The sequence below is a fragment of the Trachemys scripta genome, chromosome 1 (assembly GCF_013100865.1).
Source record: "Trachemys scripta elegans isolate TJP31775 chromosome 1, CAS_Tse_1.0, whole genome shotgun sequence".
NCBI classification, from domain to species: domain Eukaryota; kingdom Metazoa; phylum Chordata; order Testudines; family Emydidae; genus Trachemys; species Trachemys scripta.
Genome location: NC_048298.1, coordinates 105179933 through 105204532, shown reverse-complemented (window position 1 = coordinate 105204532; position 24600 = coordinate 105179933). Strand labels below are relative to the sequence as shown.

Sequence of the window (24600 nt, the reverse complement as noted above, 5' to 3'; positions counted from 1 at the left end):
AGCGCTCTTTTAATCGGCTGGTCCTCTACATCCAAACAAGGTGTTTTTGTGCTACCCGGCCTTATTGATGCCAACTATACCGGGAATATCGGAATCATGGTCCGCGCCCTCTTCCCGCCGGTTAACATTGTGGCGGGTTCTCGTATTGCACAATTGATCCCTTCCCAGGGTGCGGTGCCCTCTACCGCTGCGGTAGAACGTGGCCCCCGTGGTTTTGGATCCACCGACTCGCCGCAAATAAACCTCGCCATGACAGTTACGCAATGAAAGCCACTATGAAAGGTGTGCTTCATCAGTCCAGACGGGCGCCAACTCCAACATGAAGCCCTTATAGATACTGGGGCCGATGTGACCATTGTGCCCGCTCAGCACTGGCCCGAGTCTTGGCCCTTACAAACCGCCACGTCGTCGGTCCGCGGCATTGGAGGTACCCAACTGACCCGTATCAGCACATACTTTATCACTATCTTTGATGAGGGAGAGCCACGGTGACAGCAAAAGTACGACCATATGTTCTCCCTGCCCCTGTCTGGCTGCTGGAACGTGATTGTTTAAGCCAGTGGGGGATTGTACTACAGACTTCTCCTTTTGCTTAGCGGCCATTGAGGGGCGGCCGATCCTGCAGCTGGAGTGGTTGACCTCTACTCCGGTATGGGTCGCTCAGTGGCCGCTTCCAGCCCATAAGCTCGCCCATGTACAAGAATTGGTCCAGGAACAGTTGAGCAAGGGCCACCTTGAACCCTCCGTGAGCCCTTGGAATACCCCCATCTTTACTATTCCCAAAAAATCGGGGAAGTGGAGCTTACTCCATGATCTTCGTGCGGTGAACGCCGTTATGAAGGACATGGGAGCTCTCCAACCGGGACTGCCTACCCCTACAATGCTCCCGCATAACTGGCCCTTACTTGTCATAGATCTAAAAGACTGCTTCTTTACAATTCCGCTTCATGTTGCAGACAGGGAAAAGTTTGCCTTCTCCGTTCCTTCTATCAATAAAGCTGAGCCTACTCAGCGCTATCAATGGACTGTGTTACCACAAGGGATGAAAAACTCACCCACCATCTGTCAACTATATGTTGCCTGGGCGATCAAACCACTCCGTGTTGCACATCCTCAATGGGTAATCTATCACTATATGGATGACCTTCTTTTCGCCGGGGCCGCTCTCAATTGTGATACGGCTATCCTTGAGATCACTGCTGCTCTGTGCTCTGCTGGTCTTGTTATCGCCCCTGATAAAGTACAACGGCAAGTGCCATATTTTTATCTGGGTATGCATATCACTGACTCTATTGTACGACCACAGAAACTAACTATTGACCTTACCGTGCGTAACTTACATGACATCCAGCGGCTTGTCGGTGACCTGCAGTGGGTCCGTGGCCTCTGCGACATTTCTAATGCTGATCTCGCTCCGCTACTGCGTTTATTAAAAGGTGGCCATAGTCCGGATGAGCCCCGCGTATTGCTACCCGAACACCATGCCGCCCTGCAAGTGATCGCGGATAAGCTCGCGCATCGGTATTCTGGCCGTGTTCATCCCGATTCTCCTATTTCACTAGCAATTCTCTCAAGGGATGCGTCTCTGAAGGCGTTGCTGTTTCAGTGGATCCCTCAGCTACCAAATCCGTTAAATGGGCTTGAATGGATCTTCCCGTCCTCTCAACCCACCAAAACCGTCACTACTCGTGTAAAAGCCATCGCATCCCTCATTGTCATAGCCCGCGCCTGTGTGATTGCTATCACTGGTTCAGAACCTCATGTTCTTTATATACCGTTTATTGTTATGTTGTATGCTCATGTTCTTGCTAATGATTTTGTTTTTGCTGCAGCATTATCTGTCTATACATGTCAAGTCACTCATCATTACCCTTCTCATCGTCTCCTCTCTGTCACAATCCCATTAGAGAAGGTGCTCATGAAACGTTCTTCCCCGGTTCAGGGCCTTACTGTCTTCACTGATGCTAGTGGTAGAGCGGCTCGTGCCGGTCTTTTATGGCGCGACGCTGGTACCTGGCGTCATGAGACGGTTGTGGCTAATGGGTCTCTCCAGGTATTGGAATTTCGTGCCATCATCCGTGCCTTTGTCAAATGGCCTAATGTGCCTCTTAATATTATAAGTGATTCCCTTTATGTGGTAGGGGTGACTCGCCGTCTGGAGCGGCCAGTTCTTAAACATGTGTCTAACCCTGAGCTTTGGCAAGCCCTCCTTCAGCTTTGGCATCTTCTTGATGCTTGTTCCTGTCCTTATTTTATAATGCATATCCGTAGCCATTCCGGTATCACCGACGGCCTTGCTGAAGGTAATACGCTTGTTGATCAGTTGGTTGGCTCGGTCCACGTCCCCGACTCTTTTGCCCAGGCTCGTATCTCCCATGACTTCTTCCACCAATCTGCCCGTGCCCTATCCCATCAATTCCGGCTCCCGTTAGCCACCACCCGCGCTGTTGTGGCATCCTGCCCCAGTTGTCAACAGCATGTCCTCCTACCATCCCTCCCGTAAGGGGTGAACCCTCGCGGTCTGTCTTCCCTCCAAATTTGGCAAACCGATATCACCTTTTTTTCTGAATTTGGCTCCCTTAAACACCTCCATGTTATGGTCGATACTTTTTCTGGGTTTTTATGGGCCACAGCGTTGCCCAGTACTGGCTCCCGGGACGTTGTCAAGCATTGGCAGGCATGCTTTGCAGTTATGGGCGTCCCAGCCTCTATTAAAACCGATAATGGTGCTGGGTAAGTCTCTCACCTTACAGCCCAGTTTTTGTCCCTCTAGGGTATTTCCCACCTTACTGGCGTCCCTGGTAACTCCACCAGCCAGGCGATCGTTGAGCGCTCTCACGCTACCCTTAAAACGCTCTTGCTTAAACAAAAAGGGGGAGCTGCCCTCGACCCGCTCATGCGCACACCACATGCCCGTCTCTTTAAGGTGCTCTATGTCCTCAACTGGTTACAGGTAGGGGCGCACGACACTCCACCAGTTGTCCGACACATCTCGGGCATTATGAAACACGACCAGTTACCTGCGGTAAGCCCCCCAGTCAGATGGTTCGATTATACACAGCAGAAATGGAAGGGCCCTGTGGATTTACTAACCTGGGGACGGAGATATGCATGTGTTTCGACCGATGCGGGTCCCTGGTGGGTTCCAGCGAAGTGGGTCCGGCCATGGTTCAAGACACGAATTGCTGAGGAGCCCGACGCCGCCACACAGGAGCCGGACGACGACCCCGCGACACCGGACCTGCACTTGTTGTTTGTCACAGCCTAGACACCTGATAATGCTGTACTTCTATTTGTTCGGACTCCTTATTATAGGAGCAGGGGTCTTTGTATGTCCAAACTCTGTACCTTTTGTTAACCCACGACAAAATGTTTGGGTCACCTGGGCGAACCAGACTGGCCAAGAAGCCCTTTTTTGCTTGTCCATGGCCACCCCATCGGATCCCTTTAGAACATGTCTTATTGGCTATCCTTATTTACACCCCAATGGTTTTCGTGGGTATTTATGTAATATTATGTTTTTTAATAGTTCTCTATATATTTCCCAGTTGTTGAATGTCACCTGTCGTCAGTTTTATAGGTTTGAAGAAAGTAGTCAGGTGGCTAGTAATTGTCCTAATGTTAGTTGGACCCTCCTACAGGCCTTATTTAAGAAAAAGTGGGGAGGTGTGGGGATGTATCATCCCTACACCAACCTAATGGAAAGTTCCATGAGGAGGTAAGGGTCACGATGGGACACTTGCCAGACAAAGGCTCATGGCCTTGCAGGTAAACAAGGTAATAAATCATGGCCTTATGTAAGGCCCCCTGGTGGTCTAGGGATTATATAAGATGAGGTAAACAAGGTAATAAATCATGGCCTCATGTAAGGAACGGTTGAACCAATCGGTGTGGGGCTATACATGTGATAAACACATGATTCTCCTTCTTGTCCAATCCGTAGATGTGTGATTATAGCCTAATTGGGTTATGTAATGTTAAGAAAAACTATAAAAGAAAGCTTGTAATAAACAGGATTCGATTCAGCTTGCAACCACATTGGTCGTGTGCTTTATCCGCTCCGCATGGGACCCCACACTTATTCACGTAGCTGAAGTCGAACTCTCTTAGTTCGAACTTACTGCGGGTCCACACGCGGCAGGCAAGCTCCCCCGTCGACTCCGCATACTCCTCTCGCCAAGCAGGAGTACTGGCGTCGACGGCGAGCACTTCCGGGATCGATTTAGACAAGACGCGATAAATCGATCCCAGAAGATCGATTGCTTACTACCAGACCCAGAGGTAAGTATAGATGTACCTTTATAGTTCAGGTAAAGGGAAGATCTACACAGAGATGTATCTGGCTCTTAGACTCGTGAAACTAGGGTTCATCCTGATCTGTGATGGAAGGAAGTTCCATAGTTTTAAGGCCTTTGGTAAGTATGCTCATCCCCTGAAAGTTTTTTTTTTTTTTTACTCTAGTCTCTTTATCAGAAGATTTACTTTTTTTTTTAGATCAAAGCTGGGACAATTTTGGTAAGCAATTAAACCTGGTTACCCTATTTCTGATCATAATAAGATGAATCATTTTCTTTACGTTGTAAAGTTTTTATTTGTGTGTGATTTGAATGTAGTATTCAGCAAATGTGTCAGCTTGCCAGCTCTGAAGACTGTAGTTCTCTGTCCAAAGAACAGATACAGGATATGTAGCATGCTTGTTTGCCTTAACCGTTATAGCAACCACCTCAACCAAGCAAGGACAGTGAATTCTCCATGCCCATTCAATCCTTGCTTTATCTGCTGTGTCGTGGAAAGAATCACCCACGCACTGATTTTAGTTCACAGATTCAGAGCCTGAGGCCTTTATTGCAATACGTACCAAACGCGTTTGGGGTGCAGTTCAAAAACTGACACCCCGAGGGCCGCTCGCAGGCGGATTTTTATTTCATTAAAAAGCAAGCAAAGTACAAACAATATGTCATGAGTTAAGAAACTGGGGTTGGGGTCAGTCCCCCCTCCCGGTACCTTCCTCATTATTTTTCCGAGAGGTGGGTGTTTATTTGGGTAGAAGGGCGCTTGGCGGTTTTCTCCAGGGGTGGTACTTGGCACCAGTTTGGGTACATTTCTCAGCAAGGCACATGTTATTTTCCGGGGGTTTTCGGTTAAGGGGGGGGGGTTATCATGGGACGCTAAAAGAAGATCTATGATTGGTTAATTTGCAGATAGCTGGAATTGAAAAATGTTGCAGATAGCCGCAACTGCAAGAATGATTAACTCTTTGCAAAAGCAATTTTTTAATGTAAGTGGATATTCTATTTTTCAAGCAGTTTCATAAACTTGCAGTTATTACGTTGCTAAAGCAGTTTCTTGCTGTAGCCTTTAGCATTGTTCTGTGTTTTTCTCCCCCCCCCGGTCATTACCATTGACCAAATTTGGTAGAGAACCGGGTTGTTCAGTCTTAGGCCTGTACTACTCTGTACAAAGGCAGTCAGCATAACAGATCTCTGTTGGAGGGTTTATTTCGGGGCCTTCAGATTTAAAGCTCTGCCTATTAAAAAGAAGGTTCCCCTGTTCTATTTCCCCACAGCTGTGACAAAGTTCCTCCTCTATCTTGGTAGGCCCTGCACTTATTGGCGGATTTTCTTGCCTCAGAGATTCACCATGTGGGTTGGGGAACAGCCCAGAGACCTTCCCCTCTGGGACAACCCACAGTCCAGGTCAATTGGGAGGTTTGGGGGGAACTCAGGCCCGCCCTCTACTCCAAGTTCCAGCCCAGGGCCCTGTGAACTGCAGCTGTCTATAGTGCCTCCTGTAACAGCTGCATGACAGCTACAACTCCCTGGACTACTTCTCCATGGCCTCCTCCAAACACCTTCTTTATTCTCACCACAGGACCTTCCTCCTCCTCTCTGATAACACTTGTGTTCCTCAGTCCTCCAACAGCACACCCTCTCAGCTCCTTGCACCTTTTGCTCCCAGCCCCTCACACTCTCACCACAAACTGAAGTGAGCTCCTTTTTAAAACCCAGGTGCCCTGATTAGCCTGCCTTAATTGATTCTAGCAGCTGCTTCTTAATTGGCTCCAGGTGTCCTAATTAGCCTGCCTGCCTTAACTGGTTCTAGCAAGTTCCTGATTACTCTAGTGCAGCCCCTGCTCTGGTCACTCAGGGAACAGAAAACTACTCATCCAGTGACCAGTATATTTGCCCTCTACCTGTATCCCACTGGTCTGGGTGTGTCACACTGCTTAGGCTACAAGTACCAATAAAATTCCAAATGATGCTACACTCACTCCTGTGACATAGAACTGCACTGAGACCATCAAAATTCATTGCACAGTCTGCCCAACGTAAGATGGTAACAACTGTCTCTAACTACAACCCTGGGTTATATGTTAATTGGTAAACTAGAGATGAAAGGCTCTGAATCATCAGTTCCCTGAATTGCTAAATTGGACTAGAGACAATCATTTCCTTCACTCTCCAAAGTGATATTTTCTCCAATTGTAATTGGTTCCTCTTTTAATCTTACTTTCTATGGTTATAATTCTGTTTTCTCCTAGACTTCCATAGATCACTCCTTCTTCAGATCCTGACTACACTGAGCCTTTGAGTTAGCTGAAAATGTTTTAACTGTTTAAATATTTAAAAGTTTAAATTGGGTTTAGAAAGGATAAGGTGCTAGCCAGAAGGTTGGATTCCCTGCTCCACCACAGACTTCCTCTGTAACCTTGGGCAATTCACTTGAGCTCCGTGCCTCAGTTTCCCCTCTGTAAAAATAATACTTACATACCTCACAGGAGTATTGTGAGGATAAATACATTCAAGATTGTGAGGTATTCAGATACTGTAGTGATGGGGACCAGATAAATACCTTAGATAGATACATTCAGTCTAGCCCAGGCTAAATTGTTCAGTCAATCCACGTTAAAACTGTTAACCTCTTTTAAGCCATTTAAAATCAGTTCAGCTAATTTGATTAAATGCCCATTGTAGGTGAGGCAAAAGTGTCCTGTTTTTCTTCTACTGATTTGCATTACAGTATTTTAATAGCAGTGCCTTTCCCATATGTATTCAGTCATCAGATATATTGAGGAGGGTGGGGGGTTTTAGTACTTTGTTTCCATGAGATACATGTGAAACAATGGCTTTGCTTAATGGCCTTGCCACTCTGCTATTTTTTATCATTAGGGAAGTAATTTATTCTGTGCTCTGAGGTAACAAAAGGATGTGTTCAACTAGATGGCCTCTGATGAGGTAGTTTACATTCCTGCAAAAGAATCTTTGTTCACTCCCAGGATGTCATGGCCAGCATAATAGCTTTCTCTGGACCTTTATAAAAATAACACACTAGTAATCCAGATAACCTCTGATACATATGTCTCAGTTGAATTCCCAGAGCTCTTCTTCCTTCATCCAGGACATAAACAACAATCAGAGCAGAGACAACTGTTTCCATCTTGTTTTTCTTTCTTTCAGCAGCTGCTGCTCAGGGAGACAGAATACAAACTTAGTCGTTGTGATTGAAATAACTTATTTTAACTGCTGATGCATATTAGCTTTGAACACACCTTTATAGGCCATGTCTTCACAAAGAAAAAGGTGTGTTTGCTAACATGTTACACGTTAATACCCTAGCATAGATTTGTATTAATTCTTTAACCCTAGTGAGGATCCTCAGGTTTAACTCACCACCTCTTTTGTGTTAAAAATACTTGTCTTGTCTACTCTAGGATTTTAACATGGTAACAAACATTTTTTTCTAGTGAAGACCAGGTCTATATGTCTCTTCATCTCTATCTGCTTTTAAAGGTGTCTCTGAAAAGTGGGGTGAAAAAGGCTTTCCACACATTTTTTGCTTGTTTATGATGAAAGGTATTTTCAGAAGAAAGCTTTGTTTATATTAAAAATTCAGTTCCTGCCTAGCCTGGAAGACATTATGATTGGAGAATTAGTGAAATAAGGATATTATTAAAGGGAAGAGAGTTTAGGGTTTTTGCTGTTTTGAAATGAATGTATCTGTGAGACTGAGGGTATTATTGTGGGAAAGCTGGCTGAAGTGAATGAGAAGTTTTATATTATTAAGATCTGAATGCAACATGGTTCCATATTTCTGGTTCACTTCCTAACTCCCACAGGCTAACCCTATTTGTCAACAGTAACACTGTTACAGTGGAATGCAGCTGATGTGGGAGGTTATGATTACAGGGGGAGAGATGGACCCATTCCAGCTAGGAGTCCGAAAACTAGGAGAGCAACCTTGAACTGGATTTTGTGTTCAATCTGTACAGAGAGTGGCTTTGTGGGATGATGTGTTCCTGGTAGCCTGTGTTGCTAAGTAGATGGCTGCTAGAGCTTCCTCAAGGCAGGAGACTTGCTTCCTTAATAAAGAGACTTGAAACAGTCCCAGCTAGATATCACACTTATGTGGATCATTGTGGCCAAATCTGCATTCATTTAGATCAGGTACAATCTTTTGGCCAGCTGCAGATGGCAGAGAGCATTTTTTGCTGCTGCAGCTACTTAGGTATCCAAATATGGTACAAAAGGACTTGTCCACAGAAGAAAATTTACTGGTATAATACTATATAGTTACACCGTGTTAGGGTCTGAGATGTCGAATAACCCACTGTAGGTAATAATAAGACTGTAGGTCTGTTTCAAATGAATGCAAGCCTGTCTATATAGGACACTTGTTTATGACTGACGGAATTCTCCATGCATTACCCAAGATTTCTACAACAGTTCTTACCAGGTTCTTATCGTGTTTTGAACATAATTTTCCAGAAGTCAGCAAACATAAAGATATCCTACACTAGCTTTAGCTTGGTACAGAAGGAGTGTTGGTTAAGCATCAACAAAATCATTCATCTTCTCCTGTCTTTCCTGGTATGGCTCTGCAGCTGGCACAACAGTTTGACAGATTCTGCTAAGCTTTCTGCAGGTAGAGAAATTAAAGCATTCATCTTCAACGCACTCCAAAGTGATACAATTAAGCATGCATACAAAGCACTCTACATATATTTCACTTTAGTACTAGCTACTTTCTTATATTAGTTACACAAACACTGTATTCAATTATGTTTGTAATTACAGAAATAAAAGCAAAGTACACTTCTTATGCGTCTGCTAGTGAGAACTGGTTTTGTAGTCTTTTAGCATAATTTCATTCCTTATATAGAAATTGCCATTGCAACATTGCTTTTTCAGAAAGTATTTTCCCCCTTCTCCTTTGGCCTAGCTCAAAGCATGATGGGAGTCTGGTTCCATTATCATCAACACTGGTGTAACTCTCAGCGTGGTCAGGTCACTCTGATTCTGGACTAAGTGACTTTGCCGCCCAGTGTGTAGCGGAGATCGCTTCCCTTTGTTATTTGTTTTCTGCAATCAATCAATAACGACAATAACATAGTTTTGTTTTATTTGCAAATTTATGAATTTTCAGCAAACCTACCCCTAGTGTTTGCTGGGCTTATTCCAATGGGGGGGGGGAGAGAAATTCCCCCCTCACCCCAATATTTTTTATTTCACATTTTTGTTTTCAATGATCAACTGACCCAATTGCATCAGCGGGGGACTCTCTTTGCTAAACAAATTCCAAATTCCTTGCAAAAGCTTCTTCACTGCTTGCAATCCGACCCCCACAAAACTTTGGCCCAGCAGCTCCGCCCACCGCGGCTGCGGGACTTGGAGAGGCTGCAGGACAGCCTTGGGGGCCAGACGGCAGCCCACCTCGCTCGGCTTGGGTGCCCGGCGCTGGGCTCTGCTAGCGGGGAGGGAGGGGGGTAGGGAGAGCGGATGGAATTCGGAGAACGCTAGGACCGCGCGACACGCAGCTTGTCTGCCGCCGCCTGCTCCTCTGGGGCGAGCGTTCCTGGGGGCGGGTCCAGGCAGCCGGGGCGGGGCGGGGTTGGGCAGTTTGCGGGTCAGTCCGGGACCGGGTTGGAACGCGGCGCTCGGGCCGCGCGAGAGAGCGATTGCGAGCCGAGCAGAGGCAACGGCTCGCGCTCTCGGGGGACCAACAACGGATTCGCCCCTTCCCCCCCCACTCCATTGGTCGCGCCTCGTTCCAGCTCCCGCCGCCGGCTGCGCTTCACCGGGACCATCCGTCCCGCCCGCCCGCCTGCCTCTCCGAGCCCGCTACATGCTCAGGTACCTGCGCGGCGGCGGCGGCGTCCCGAGCGGCCGGCTGGGGAGCGCGCGGGAGAGGTGGCGGCCGGGCTCCGGGGCGCTTGGGCAAGAGGACTCCCCGCCCGCCGCTCGCTGAACCGAGGCGGAGTGTGGAGATAACCGCCCCCCCCCCCGCGCATCTGCGCCCCGCCGCAGCGCAATGGGGGTGGGGGGCATCAGTCTCGTCGCCCCACTGGTTGGGGGTCGCGTCGCTGCGGGTCATCAGCCTGCGCCGCTCTCCGCGGCTCTAGGGGACCCCCTAGTGGGGGGAGGGGCGAGCGGCCCCAGGGAGCCGCGGTGGGGGGGGAGCTGCCTCCGCCCAGATCTTCGCAGCCGGGCGTGTGTGGAGCCGGCCGCGCCGCTTCTCTGCGAGACGCCGCGATCCGAAGCGGGGTTGCGGGTTCTGAGCGGCTGGCGCGGGCGCTTTGTCGCTGGGCCTCGGGAGGGAGCGGCGCCTCCCCGCTTCCCCTCTCCCCGGTGCCCAGGGAAGGAGCCTGAGGCCCAGGCGTGTCCCCAGGTTGATCACTGTTCCAGCCCGTGCCGAGTGGCTGTTACTAAAACGGGCTCCCTGGGATCGCACAAAGGATATACAATTCTCAGGGGTGAGCCTCCTGGGTGCGCGATGCTCCGCAGTTATTCATTACGGTTTTCAGGGGCTGTGTGTAGGGAAACGCAGTGATTAGTTGGGTCTCGAACAATAAACTCTGCGTGTGTATTTATGTATAATATAGAAATCATGATACTTTAGTGTTCCTGTTACTCAGAACTGTTTGGAGTTTAAAAACAGAACTTAGTGCATATAGATTTGGATAGTACTAGTTCAAATAGTATAAACGGAATGGTTCAGTGGTTTTGTACACAGCATTCAGGAGGATGGCAGTAGCCCATAGAGACATCTGCATTAACTGCACCTAGCACCCAGTTCATATCTGGCAAACAGCAACACAACATGCATCTTGCTTCTGACTTATTCTGCATATAAAAAGAACAGGTTAGGACAATTTGAACTACTAGTTGGATTTCACAATAAAGGTTAGTATGACTGCAAAGTAACTCAATTCACTAACCGTTTTGTTTGATGGTGTTGAGATTAACACTATTTCTAAAACTTGAGTTCCAGGTTTTGTCTTGGACATCTCACTTTAGTTTTACTCTTCTGACACTCCTTTAACTGTTTTATATACATTTGAACAGTTTCAACCAGAGAGACTAGAAAGACCTGCCATAGCCCAGGGCACTCACCTGGGAGGGGGCAGACCCTTCAGATTCCTGTTCCACATCAGGTCAGACTGTGATCAGATACAAAGGTGGTGACCATGATATACGAACCTTTATAGACTACAGTGCAGATTAGAATTCTTTTGAATACAAAGAAAAATATAGTTTCCAAAGATGTTTTCATGTTCAATTCAAGATGGTAATGTAAATAAAAATCCCCCAGTCATCAGTTTTTGTGCCATATGCTGATCTCCATATATCCCTCAATACCATGGTCCATTCAGGACTTGCATTTATGATTCAGCCTAGAACCATTAATGCACATCTAAGGTTATACTGTGACGATCTAAAACTCTGGCTAGAAGGGACACCCAGAAGCTGAGTGGTGTGACTGAACTACCAAACCAATCTGTGGAGCTAAAGAAGAAGAAAACTTTCATCGTAAGGGACATAAATTGTTAGCATCACAGATATGATGAACTGGAATTCTCCGAAGTGCACTGAAAACATAGTTTATGCTATTTGCAAGGCCAAAGCATACAGCGGAAAAAGGAAATACAAGAACAGAATCACTAAAACTTGCTCCATAAACTCGTGCTCATGCCATTGGAAGGTAAATAAAAGCTAAGGAGGCTTGGTCTGTGTCTCAAAAAGCTATTGGCATGCTGAAGATTGTGAGTCTTAAGAACCATGTTGTCCAGCCCTCTCAACCTTGGTTTTTTTTGGGCCATTGAGCTAATAGCAGGCTTCCTTACTCTAGCCAGCCTCACGGGATGACTTAATAAATAAATAAATAAATAACAACCTCACCATAGTAACTTGTATTTAAGTTTAACTTTATCTGCCCTATTGTGTTATCAATAAGCTGAATTTTGCTTGACCGTAGCATATTAGTAAGGGGTTGTGTGTCCTCTAACCCATTGACTATTAGGAAATGTGTCCAGATGGCCAGAAAAGGGCTACTTGTGATTGAGGAGTGGGTAGCTGTTTTCTGTAATTGATGAAGTAATGATCTTCTGATAGATGCTTTTAGTTTATCAGGAACCACTCTAGCAAATGTTTTGTCATAATGATCTGGCTACAAATATCTTTTATGATTGTTCAATCCATTATTTTATAAAGAAGGATATTGAACAATTGAAAATGGTTCAGCGAAGAGCAGTCAGAATGCTAAAAGGATTAGGAAGCATGCCTGATAATAGTAGACTCAAAGAACTCAGTGTATACTTCTAAGAACCAGGGTCAGGCCAATGGTTGATCTAGCCTACTATCCTCTCTCTGTTTGTCAGTGGCCAGTACCAGAGCTTCAGGGAGTGTGTGCCAAACAGGACAGTTGGAATGATCCTCCCCTGTTTCTCACTTGGCTTCTGGCAGTCAGAGATTTAGGGCCACCTCAAGCTTGGGGGTTGTATCCCTGACCATCTTTGCCTAATAGCTGTTGATTCTTCTTAACCAAGGGAAAGTTAAGGGGTGACTTGGTTAGTCTATACGAATCTACAGGGGGAACAAATGTTTAATAATGGAATTTTCAGTTTAGCAGAGGCAAATATAACGTGATTCAATGGCTGGAAGTTGAAGCTAGATAAATTTAGACTTGAAATAAGGGATACATTTTTAATAGTGAGAGTAACTAATCATTGGAACAATTTACCAAGGATTGTGGTGGATTCTCCATGACTGACAATTTTTAGATTTAAGTTTGGATCTTCTTATTAAAAGATGTGACCTAGGGAATTATTTTGAGGATGTTCTTGGCCTATGTTATACAGGAGGTCAGACTAGATGATCACAATGGTTCCTGCTGACCTTATCCCTGAAACAGGTGTCTTCAGCTTACCAATCATGTAAAGCAGTGCTAGTAAATATTCATCTTTTATAATTCTTTGTGTATTAGGCTCACAATTCTTTGGCCAAAAATTCCAGAATTCTTGCTGTGTTGGCCAAAGCTTGTCTACGATAGTGCTTTATTTTAAACTGAGCTACTGTGAGACTAACATCTGTTATCATTAATAGGACTGTACTGTAATATCCACTCTTCTTATTCTGACCTTGCTGACATAGTCCAGAAGCAGAAAGGACTAATTAACAAAGTTTGGTGGTTGTCATAAATGGGCAATGTAATTGACCAGATAGGCAGGGAACATTTATTGTAAGGGAGATGTTCTATAATCAGTGTAACAGCAAACCATTGAGTAATGAATTGATTAATATCTAAGTCACTAAGAGATAATTATGGCCACAGATGGCTTCAGGATACTTCTGGGGGAATTCTGTGCCACTGCATGTGTGCATAATTAATGAGCTGTGCATATTTTTAATTTTTTTTTTTTTTTTTTTGCACAGAAAAAAGCTTCTGCTGAAAAGTTGCTGCAGTTCCATCTTTTGCCCACCAGAGGGTGATAGACCACAGCAGCTGCTGCCAGTCAGCTAGGGAAGAGAAAGAGCCTGCAGAGCCTTCTTCACCGCGCCTGTAGGGCCAGGTCAGGAGATGGGCTATGGGGAGACAGTGTGGGGCTGCTGGGGGGTCCACAAACAGGGGCGTCCACAGACGGGCTCATAAGGGCTAGTGGGGAAGGACAGACTGGGGCAGTGGCTGAATGGGGGTGGAGGCGCAGGGCCACATAGGGATGGGGGAGTGGGTGTCTTGAGTGTGGGTGGAGGGACACCGTGCCTAACTGAATGGGAGAGGTTAGGGGTCAGCCAGGGTCTGCATGGGGGAAGCTCCCTAACAGTTCTTCCCGTCTCCCTCAAGAAACTTGTTCCAGAATTTTTAATTTTTTGGTGCAGAATTCCCCCAGGAGTATAAGTAGCGATTAAATAGTTACAGCTGTCATTGGCTTATTGATTAGGTAAGTTAAATAAGATTAAAACATGAGGGAGAAAATTTCAGTAAGGACATTCTGATATCTAAGAAATTCCTCAGACTCCATTTTGTGTCCCTAGCTTCCATTTGGAATAAGCAAAAATCACTCTACCATTAGACACTGCATGTCATATACCACTGGATGCTGCGAGTCACATGGTCACTGAAAATAGCTCAAGGGCAGAAAGGTTAAAGTAGTAAAAAAATAAAATAAAACAATGATGGGTCACCACAGGTGAGCTTGTGTGGTGCAGAAGGGGAAAGATTGCTTGAGCTTCAAATGAGGTAAATAACATAAAATTAGCCGAAAGCCAAGGGGGTGAAAGATCAGCAGATCATAACTTTGAAGTAAACAACTGGCAGTGACCATTTGCAGTAAGGAGCTGATAGGACAGTATAAAAGTAGACACTCAGGAGCAGAGAGAGCAGTAGGGAGAAGATTGGGATGGAGCGGACAGGAGCTCCCAGTTGAAGCGATTGGGAGGGAGCAGAACCAAGCTGATAGCTGCCTGAAGCTGACAGCTGCCTGAAGCTGACAACTGACATTAAGCTTGCTAGTGATAATTATAGTGTAGCATAGCATAAAGTAGTATAGAGTGTGTGTAAGTTAGTAAAGACTGGCCATCTGTTACAGAGCACACTCAGAATCATTTGAACTGTATGTTATTGCGGTTTAAAATGCCTTTTAGCTTAGAATAAGGGCTTTGTATTTTATTTAGGTTTTTAGGTTATTACTGTATTAGGAATTTAGTTGCATTAATAAAAGGATGCCTTGTTTTGGAAAAAATACTGCCTGTCAATCATTTATAGGAAGGCTGTATCTGTGTCCTTCAAGTATTTCCTTAACTATCCTGGAAACCCATACTTTAGGAAGGACAGATTAAGGGAGCAATAGGTAGGCTATTCTAGGGGCTCCCCAAACCTGTTTTTGGGTAACAATCCCTGGGGGAAAAAAGGCTTTTAAAATGTTTTTTATTCTAAACTAATATGTCTAGGGGAAGTTGTGGAATCTCTATCATTGGAGATTTTAAAGAGCAAGTTAGACAAACATCTGTCAGGGATGGTCTAGATCAGTGGTGGGCAACCTGCGGCACATGCCCACATGCGGCCTGTCAGGGTAATCCACTGGTGGGCTGCCAGACAGTTTGTTTACATTTGCATGGAACTGTACACTTTGTATCTGTGGTGTAATTGAAATCAATATATTTGAAAATGTAGAAAACATCCAAAAATATTTAAATAAATGGTATTCTGTTATTGTTTAACAGTGAGATTAATGGCAATTAGTTTTGTTAATTGCTTGACAGTCTTAGTTTAAATGTGTGTATAGTTAAGGTGTACCCTCCTAGATATCAAAAAAGATGTACCAAATCTAGTGTAAAGGGAGGTTCTGTGTAGTTGTAAGTCATGTTTTAATGGTTATATCAACCAATGAGAATGTAACTTTAGAAAATAACTAAAGTACAAATGGAAAAGTTGATGAAAATTAATTTCATTTGAGGCATTTAAATTGGTGATTTAAATTGCCTTGATTTAATCAATCCACCCTGCAAAATAAGGAATTAAAGAAGCGGTGACTACAGTCACGTATGGGGGGACATCATTACCTACAGCTACAACTGTAAGGCGACATTGCCCTCATGTTAAGCAAACTAGGCTGAAGCCGGTATTGCTTGTCTAAGTATCATTCCTATATGTCCAATTTTAAGCATTAGAAATGACCCTTAAAATGATTTTCAATACAGTTTACATGATTGATAAGCTTCAGGGATTTCTAACCCAGTCGTTGTTAAGTGCAACTGTAGTAGCAAGCAATTTTTTATGAGTTTAAAAAATTTCAGTGGGTGATACCTTATTTATGAAGTAATCTCTTAACCATCACTGAACATAGTTTGATCATAACTCCATATCAATCATATGTTTTCTTCCTTACGTCACTTATTTGTAGTAACAGACATCCTTTGTCTGTTACCCTTGCTAAGGGTCCCTTTGTGGGCATCTGGACTAAATCAGCAAGATTAAGGTAGAGTATATAGAGTACGCACATTGCTAATCACTGGTCACACTCTAGCTGAGTCTAAAACAAAGTGCTGCGCGATAAGGATTCTGTTCTTTGACCAAAGAATCGTGACAGTTTAGTGTACGCTTTGCACATCGGCTTTGGTGCTGTGCTGTTCCTCAGTGGAATACTGTGGCCCTGTGTGGTGTCATTCACCTCACAATAAATTGGTCAACATTGAATTGAACTTGACTTGCATCATCACAGGCACACTGTGCCCCACTCCTATTCTTGGCCACCAGTTCTGAGCAACATAGCTCCTCCACACATTCATCATGGAGAGTCTAAAGGTGGACTAGTGGAAAAGCTATGTGCCAATCCAGGTCTCCCATTGTATATGGACATCTTCAGTCACCCCAGAGCATAATTTATGTCGAGGCGTCCACTGTGGAATCTGTCAGCAGCTATACCCTATGGCACAATGAGTGGTCAGCTAAAGATGTTTGAAATATTTTTGCTTGTCAGTGATCCAGCCTTTTGACCCCTGGGATTTGACCTGCCATGTCAGCTTTGGACTCTCCTGAACAGGTTCCAAACTGGCCAAGGAATACGTGCAGCCAACCTCTACACTTGGGTCTGCACGATGACCCACATGTCAGCGTCGCCACTGTCAGTCAATAGCTCGTGTTGTCGACAAACGTCAACTAACTAGATTTCATGGTAGGCTTAGGACCTTTCATTCTGCCGATGAAGCTGCTGTTGGGTTTCTTGGCAAGCAAATGCTAGAAGAAGTGTACAAAAGAATCATACAATTAATATTTACTAATAAAGCTCCAGTGATGTTGATGTTTGAGCTACTAATGCAGTGAGGATGCAACAACATAAGTTTGGACAAGTCATCAGCTGTTAATCCAGTCGATGCTGCTGCTAACCAAATCACTCCGCATAACTCCAGTGTTTTGCAGTGGGTTTCTGGCCCATGATTAAGGCTTCTAGGTGCTATGATAAAACAAATAATAACACTGCTCTACAGCCAAAATGCTTCTGAAATAAATGTAGTCAAACTTTACTAATTCAGGGTCACTGAGAACGAAAATGATGCTTAAAATTGTTGATTGTCTCTAGTTTTCAAGATATGCTATTGGGTCAGTATATATGACCCTTGACTTGGGAATGGCGGAGGATAAGTGAGTTATAAAGGGAAGGGATCTCAGTTTAAACCAGAAATGACTAAAATACATCTTTGACTGGATCTAGGAATAAATCTATGACTGGGTTTGGACCGTACTTGCTTTTTAGGCAAACCAATGAATGATGCAATCTGAAGCTGGTATTGCGTCATACATGATATGAATTGCATCATGTTATTCCTAGAAGTCATGGATGATGCAATCATAACAAAGCTTACATCACTCTGCTGAACAAATTGCTATATCAGCTCTAGAAATCATACACTGTCGTGCTCTCTTATTTGTCAGTGTTTGATTTTGCAAAGGGACACATTTCTGTTTAGCCATAGTGAGCAGAGATGCCTCATACTTGTGTGAACAGTGCAGATAACTTCTGCTATGTTTGTGGTGAAGTGATTTTGCATCACAAAAGCGCAGTATTACCACTATGGTTAAGAAAGCCTATCACCTTTATTTTGGCTGCAAAATTGGAGATCAGGACAAGAGGTGGGCCCCACACATATGCTGCAACACTTGTGCAACAAATCTTCGCCAGTGGTTGAACAGGAAAAGGAAATCTCTGACTTTTGCAGTGCCAATGATTTGGAGAGAGCCAACAGATCATACCAGCAATTGTTACTTCTGCATGGTGCCTCCAGTTGGGAAAGGTGTGTCGAAGAAGAAAAAGTGGACTGTGCATTATCCAAACATTCCATCGGCTATACGTCCAGGACCCCACTGAGAAGGACTGCCGGTTCCTGATGCACCAGAGTCATTCTCACTTGAGTCAGACGAGGAAGAGGATGAAACTTCTGGTCCTGAACCATCAATGTCACAGGACCCACATTTTCTCCCATCCTCCTCCTCTGAACCACACTTCATAACACAAGGTGAACTGAATGACCTTGTCAGGGATTTGGAACTACCCAAGAGTAAGACAGAGCTGTTGGGCTCCAGACTACAGCAGTGGAATCTCCTGGCAGGTGATGTTAGGGTTTCCATGTTCCGTGACCGTCAAAAGGATCTTGTCCCATTCTTCTTCATGGAAGGTGATCTTGTAGCCTGCAACAACATCCATGGTGTGATGGCAGGCCACAACATCGTTCACGATCCAGATGAGTGGAGACTGTTCATTGATTCATCGAAGACGAGTCTTAAAGCTGTTTTACTGCATAATGGCAATGTTTTGCCATCAATTCCAGTTGGTCATGAAGTCCATAGGAAGGAAACCTATGACAACATGAAACAACTTTTGAGGTGCATAAACTATGACCAACATCAGTGGCAGCTTTGTGACGATTTGAAGGTTGTTGCTCTCTTGCTCGGTCTGCAGACTGTATACACAAAGTAGTGCTGTTTTCTCTGCGAATGGGATAGTCGTGCAAGAGATTCCCACTACATCAAGGAAGATTGGCCACTCCGACAGTCATTGGAGCCTGGGAGGAAAAGTGTTCAGCATCCACCACTTGTTGAATCAAGGAAGATTTTGTTACCACCCTTACACGTCAAGCTGGGTCTGATGAAGAACTTTGTCAAGGCCATTGACAAAACACAAGCAGCTTTCAAGTACCTCTGTGGAAAATTTCCAAGGTTAAGTGATCCTAAGATAAAGGAAGGTGTCTTTGTTGGTCCTCAGATTCGTGAACTTCTTCGAGATGATGCATTTGACCATGCACTGCGTGGCAAGGAAAAGACGGCATGGAAAGCCTTCCAGTTAGTGGCAATAAATTTTCTCGGAAGCAACAAGGCAGACAACTACCAGGTTGTTGGTGGAAAACCTCCTCAAGGCATACAAAAGCCTTGGTTGCAACATGTCACTAAAGATACATTTTTTGCACTCTCATCTAGATTTTTTTCCACCGAACTGCGGAGCAGTGAGCGACGAGCACGGCGAGCGATTTCACCAGGACATTGCAACAATGGAGAAACACTATCAGGGCAATTGGAGCCCATCAATGCTTGCAGACTATTGCTGGACAGTGACAAGAGATGCTCCATTTAATGAATACAAGAGACAAGCCAAGAAGCGCCGAGTAGACTCTGAATAAGATTAAACTATGTACAGAATAGTTTTTTGCCTTTTGTTTCATAATACATTTTATTTATATAACCCTTTTGCTGATTTTTAAAGTGTTACATAAACAGGACAGGTGAAATATCATGTAAAGCAACCATAAACACATGAAAAGACCTAGGTTTACAATTTATGATTAAAACTCTACTATCTACACAATATACATAGACATAAAATGTAAAAACTTAAATATCTTCGAAACAGTAGCCAATCAGTTGTTTTAATTGTCATATTTGAATTCAGCACATCAAAATACATAATAAATAGCACATTTTATCTCTGAAGCAGACGACTTCTCAAAAATTGTAGACCAGTGTAATGTTTTGTTGAGCAAAGTTTATATTATAACTTAAGTATTTAGCTGAAGCTGTTATTCCATCCTGTTCATGCATTGTATCTATATATTCCTTATTGAAATGGGGCTGACATGGATACTGTACCTACAATGTTTTATTTTAATAAAATCAGTTAATAGAATTTTTATAGCTTGGCCAACTCGGTAATTTTTCAAATCTCAGTTCAGTATTCTGATGCCTTTAGAGAAAAGCTCTTTCCAGAATCCAAAGCATATTGCAAATCAAATATGATTAAATGGAAAAGAGGGAAAATGAAACAATGGCTGAGATCAGAACAGTCTAATTCATCCGTTCATTAGGTTTATAAAATAATTTTTATTCTTCTTCGAGTGCTGTCTCTGTGGGTGCTCCGCTTCAGGTGTGGGTGCATTCTGGCGATGCTGATTGGAGATTTTTCAGTAGCAGTGCCTTGTTGGGATGCATGTGCTCAGTAGCTGTCTTGCAGTGCCACTGGCGATTCAACCAGCGCTCGCGCGTCCCAACCCCCTCAGTTTTTTCTCAACTGTCCTCAGCTGCAGATGGAGCTCCAATGGCAGTGTCACAAAATCATCTAGGAAAGAGTGAGAAATAGTTAAGTTTATTCCTCAATAGTTAGTTCATTGTTGATCTAGGTTTCTATTTTTAATCAGTTAAAATTCCCTTTAAAAAAAAAAAATCTCCCTAAGGGAGTTTCCCCTCCGTTTCTTTTAGTTCCACGACTGAAGTTGGATTCTGAAAATGCCAGGCTCTCCTGGGTTTAAAAGATGCACTTCTTGTAAGGACGCCATGTCCGTCTCCGATGGACACTCACAGTGTGTCTACTGCTTACGGGAGGAGCACATTCCCCAGAAATGATCCCATTGCAGCAATCGTAAAGCTAGAGTGAGGAGGGACCACAATCTCCTACTCAAAATGATTCTTGTGGATAAATCCCTACCACCACTGTCTGCTTTGGGAACAACCCCATTGGGGGATTCTCCAGGCGCCTGCTCCCTGAACAGATTGAGTACCCTCTCCTCCAGAAAGTGAAGGAACAGGGAGATATCTCCTGCTCATGGAGAACTGTTGAAGAGAAAATGGTCTCCATCAAGATCACTACCTGCGGTGCTGATGACCTGCAGGGTGAGCATGTTTGATGCTCCGGGCGCCTCCAGCACTGTCCGTACTGGGACCTCTGCCGACAGAGATAAGGATTGCAGACATAAGTCAGCTGCCTCCTCCACAGCACCAACTTCTCCAAGGAAGGACATGGTGCTGACAGCACCTCAGCTTGCTATGAGACCTCCAGTGGTGCCGCACGCTACGGAGCCGATACCTGCTTGCACTAAGTCAGCACTGGTCAAGGCCATGCATAAGCAGACAGGATCGAGCTCCCAGGCTTCTTCACATAAGAGCACGGCACCGCTGCCCATGGCACCGTGCTCCCTCACTAAAGCGTCCGATATCAGAATTTCATCCACACCGGGATCACCAATACTCAGAACCAACAGTTCTCCGGTGCCAATGGCACCAGTACAACCAGACTCACCAAATGTCTCCAGATTCTCCAATGATGAGGAAGCTGACGTTGAGGAGGCAGTCTTCTACTCCGGACATTCCTCTTTATTGGGCAGGAAACGTGCCAGGGAACGTCTACACAGGGGGACATGCCCCCATGGCTGACTAACCTGTGGATGTGCCCCCCCCATGCCATTCCCAATGGTGCAGATGACTCAAAAAAAATTCAAGAGTTATTCAAACGGGTGGCACAAAGCCAGAACATCCAGCTGGAAGAGGTGACTGAAAACCAACATCAGCTCCTTAAAATACTACACCCAGCATCCTTGACTAAGATTGAACTACCAATTAATAGCGCACTGATGGAAACAGCAGAATTATTGTGGCAAATACCAGCAACTGTACCTCCGACATGCAAAAGGGTAGCTAGAAAGCATTATGTGCCCAACGAGGGTATGGACTTCCTATTTTTACACCCTCAGCCAAACTCCTTGGTTGTGGAGGTGGTGAACCAATGAGGGAAACAACCCCATTATAAACCCACCCCACAGGACAAGGACTCAAAGATGTTCAATTTGTTTGGCCGAAAAATCTACTTATTGGCGACCCTTCAGTTTCACATGGCCAACTACAGAGCAGTACTAGCGAAATACGACCATGATAATTACCAGAAACTCAACGAATTTGTGGCAGACATCCCAGAAGACAGAAGGGAGCAATTTCAATCCACCATAACCAAAGGTCAACTTGTGTCGGACAGCTTTACAAGCGTCCCTTTACGTCACGGACATAGCTGCTTGCACAACTGCTACGGCAGTAATTATGAGGAGGGCCTCCTGGCTACGATCCTCTGGAATTTCAAAGGACCTCCAGACTAAAATTGAGGATCTCCCCTTTGACAGAGAAAAAATATTCTCAGCAGAAACAGAGGAAGTCCGTCCTACACTGAATGAAGGACTCTTGAACGACGCTCCGAACCCTGGGCATCTATAGCTTTCCCTCCGCCCCAACAGATGTAGGAGACAGCAACCTTACCAGTGCAGTAGAGACACAACCAGAGAGCGACAACAGAGGTCTTTTAATAATCAAAGACAAAGGCACAGACCACAGAGATGTCGCCCTAGCCAATCCCATGCTGCGATGTCCCAAGCACCTTCAAACAAGATGCAATATTGAAGAATTGGTCGAGGGTCTGACTGACCTCCCCCTACCACCGGCGCCAATAGAATCAACAATCCAAGTTTTTGGTCATTGACTCCGACCATTCTAGCATATGTGGGCCACTATCACCACAGACCACTGGGTTTTGGAGATCATTCGAACGAGTTATACCATCCCTTTTACCTCCATCCCGCCTACCTACCCCCCCTTCCCTGTCCCTCTTCAGGCACCCTTCTCACAAGCACCTGTTGACAAGAGGTAGATCATCTTCTACAATTAGGGGCCCTGGAACAAGTTCCAACACAATACAGAGGGAAAGGGTTTTACGCCCACTATTTCCTGACTCAGAAGGAAAAACAGAGGTTGGAGACCCATACTAGAGCTCAGAAAACTCAACAAATTTGTCCGCAACCACAGATTCAAAATGGTCACACTGAACTCGATCATCCCAGCCCTGGAAGAGGGGGACTGGTTCTCAGCCCTTGACCTACAAAGATGCTTACTTTCACGTTATCATCTGTCCTGCTCACAGATGATTCCTACGATTCGCAGTGGGACAAGATCACTTCCAATACAGAGTATTGCCGTTTGGACTGTCAGCGGCTCCACGAGTCTTTACCAAAACCCTAGCTGTGGTAGCTGCTCATCTGCGCAGACAGGAAATGCTGATATTCCCATACTTAGACAATTGCCTACTAAAAGGTCCTACCAGGACGGAAACATTGCACATCACTCGACAAATCATCTCTCTCTTTCACACCCTAGGGCTACCGATGCCCCGATTCACAGCGCTGACCTCCTTCATATCAGTAATCTCAGACTGTACGTGGGTGTCCACTCACAACTCCCAAAACATAGGGCGGCCACCACTTTTGTTGTAAAACATGCCAGACGACACATGCGTTGCTTTCAAGGATGGCTGAACTTGGTGTATATTCCATGAAAGCACAGTGTACACAAAGACTCATGCTGACCCCAGAGGTCCTACGTTCACTATGATGGTGGACAAACCCAATAAATGTTGGCTCAGGCATCCTGTTTCAACAGGATCTGCCATGCATACAAATCACAACAAATGCCTCACTGATCGGATGGGGAGCCTACCTAAACCAACGTACAACCTAAGGTAAGTGGTCCCCCATGGAAACACTCTTACACATCAACCTACTCAACTTATGTGCAGTCTGCAATGCATGCCTACATTTCCTCCCTATCATACGAGGTAAAATGGTAAAGATCCTGATGGACAACATCATGTCTCTGTTCTATATAAACTAGGGTTGTAAAGCGATTAAAAATATTATTCACACGATTAAAAAGAATTACTCGCGCTGTTAAACAATAGAATACCATTTAAATATTTCTGGATATTTTCTACATTTTCAAATATATTGATTTCAATTACAACACAATACAAAGTGTACAGTGCTAGCTTTATATTTATTTTTGATTACAAATGTTTGCACTATAAAAAGACAAAAGAAATAGTATTTTTCAACTCACCTAATACAAGTACAGTAATGCAATCTCTTCATCATGAAAGTTGAACTTACAAATACAGAATTATGTACAAAAATACTGCATTCAAAAATAGAACAATGTAAAATTTTAGAGTTTGCAAGTCCACTCAGTCCTACTTCTTGTTCAGCCAATGGCTCAGACAAAGAAGTTTTGTTTATATTTGCAGGAGATAATGCCGCCCACTTCTTGTTTACAATGTCACCTGAAAGTGAGAACAGATGTTCTCATGGCACTGTTGTAGTCGACGTTGCAAGATATTTACGTGCCAGATGCGCATGCTTCAACCACCATTCCAGGGACGTGCGTCCATGTTGATGGGTTCTGCTCGAAAACCATCCAAAGCAGAGTGGACCAAAGCATGTTCATTTTCATTATCTCAGTTAGATGTCACCAGCAGAAGGTTGATTTTCTTTTTGGTGGTTTGGGTTCTGTAGTTTCCGCATCAGAGTGTTGCTCTTTCAAGCCTTCTGAAAGCATGCTCCCTATCTCGTCTCTCTCAGATTTTGGAAGACACTTCAGATTCTTAAATCTTGGGTCGAGTGCTGTAGCATCTATAGAAATCTCACATTGGTACCTTCTCTGCATTTTGTCAAATTTGCTGTGAAAGTATTTTTA

General features: G+C 44.6%; 1 protein-coding gene across 2 annotated transcripts in view; it reads left to right on the top strand.

The window, feature by feature from the left end:
- The first annotated feature begins 9888 nt into the window (after positions 1-9888).
- RESF1 (retroelement silencing factor 1) overlaps positions 9889-24600 on the top strand; it is a 41843-nt gene continuing 27131 nt past the window's right edge. The window contains exon 1 of one of the 2 annotated variants that reach the window (XM_034780136.1): positions 9889-10130. The gene's annotated coding sequence lies outside the window, so the exon portion shown is untranslated. Of the gene's footprint in view, positions 10131-13708; positions 13847-24600 lie in introns of those variants that run through there. The other variant, XM_034780118.1, reaches the window with a different exon arrangement.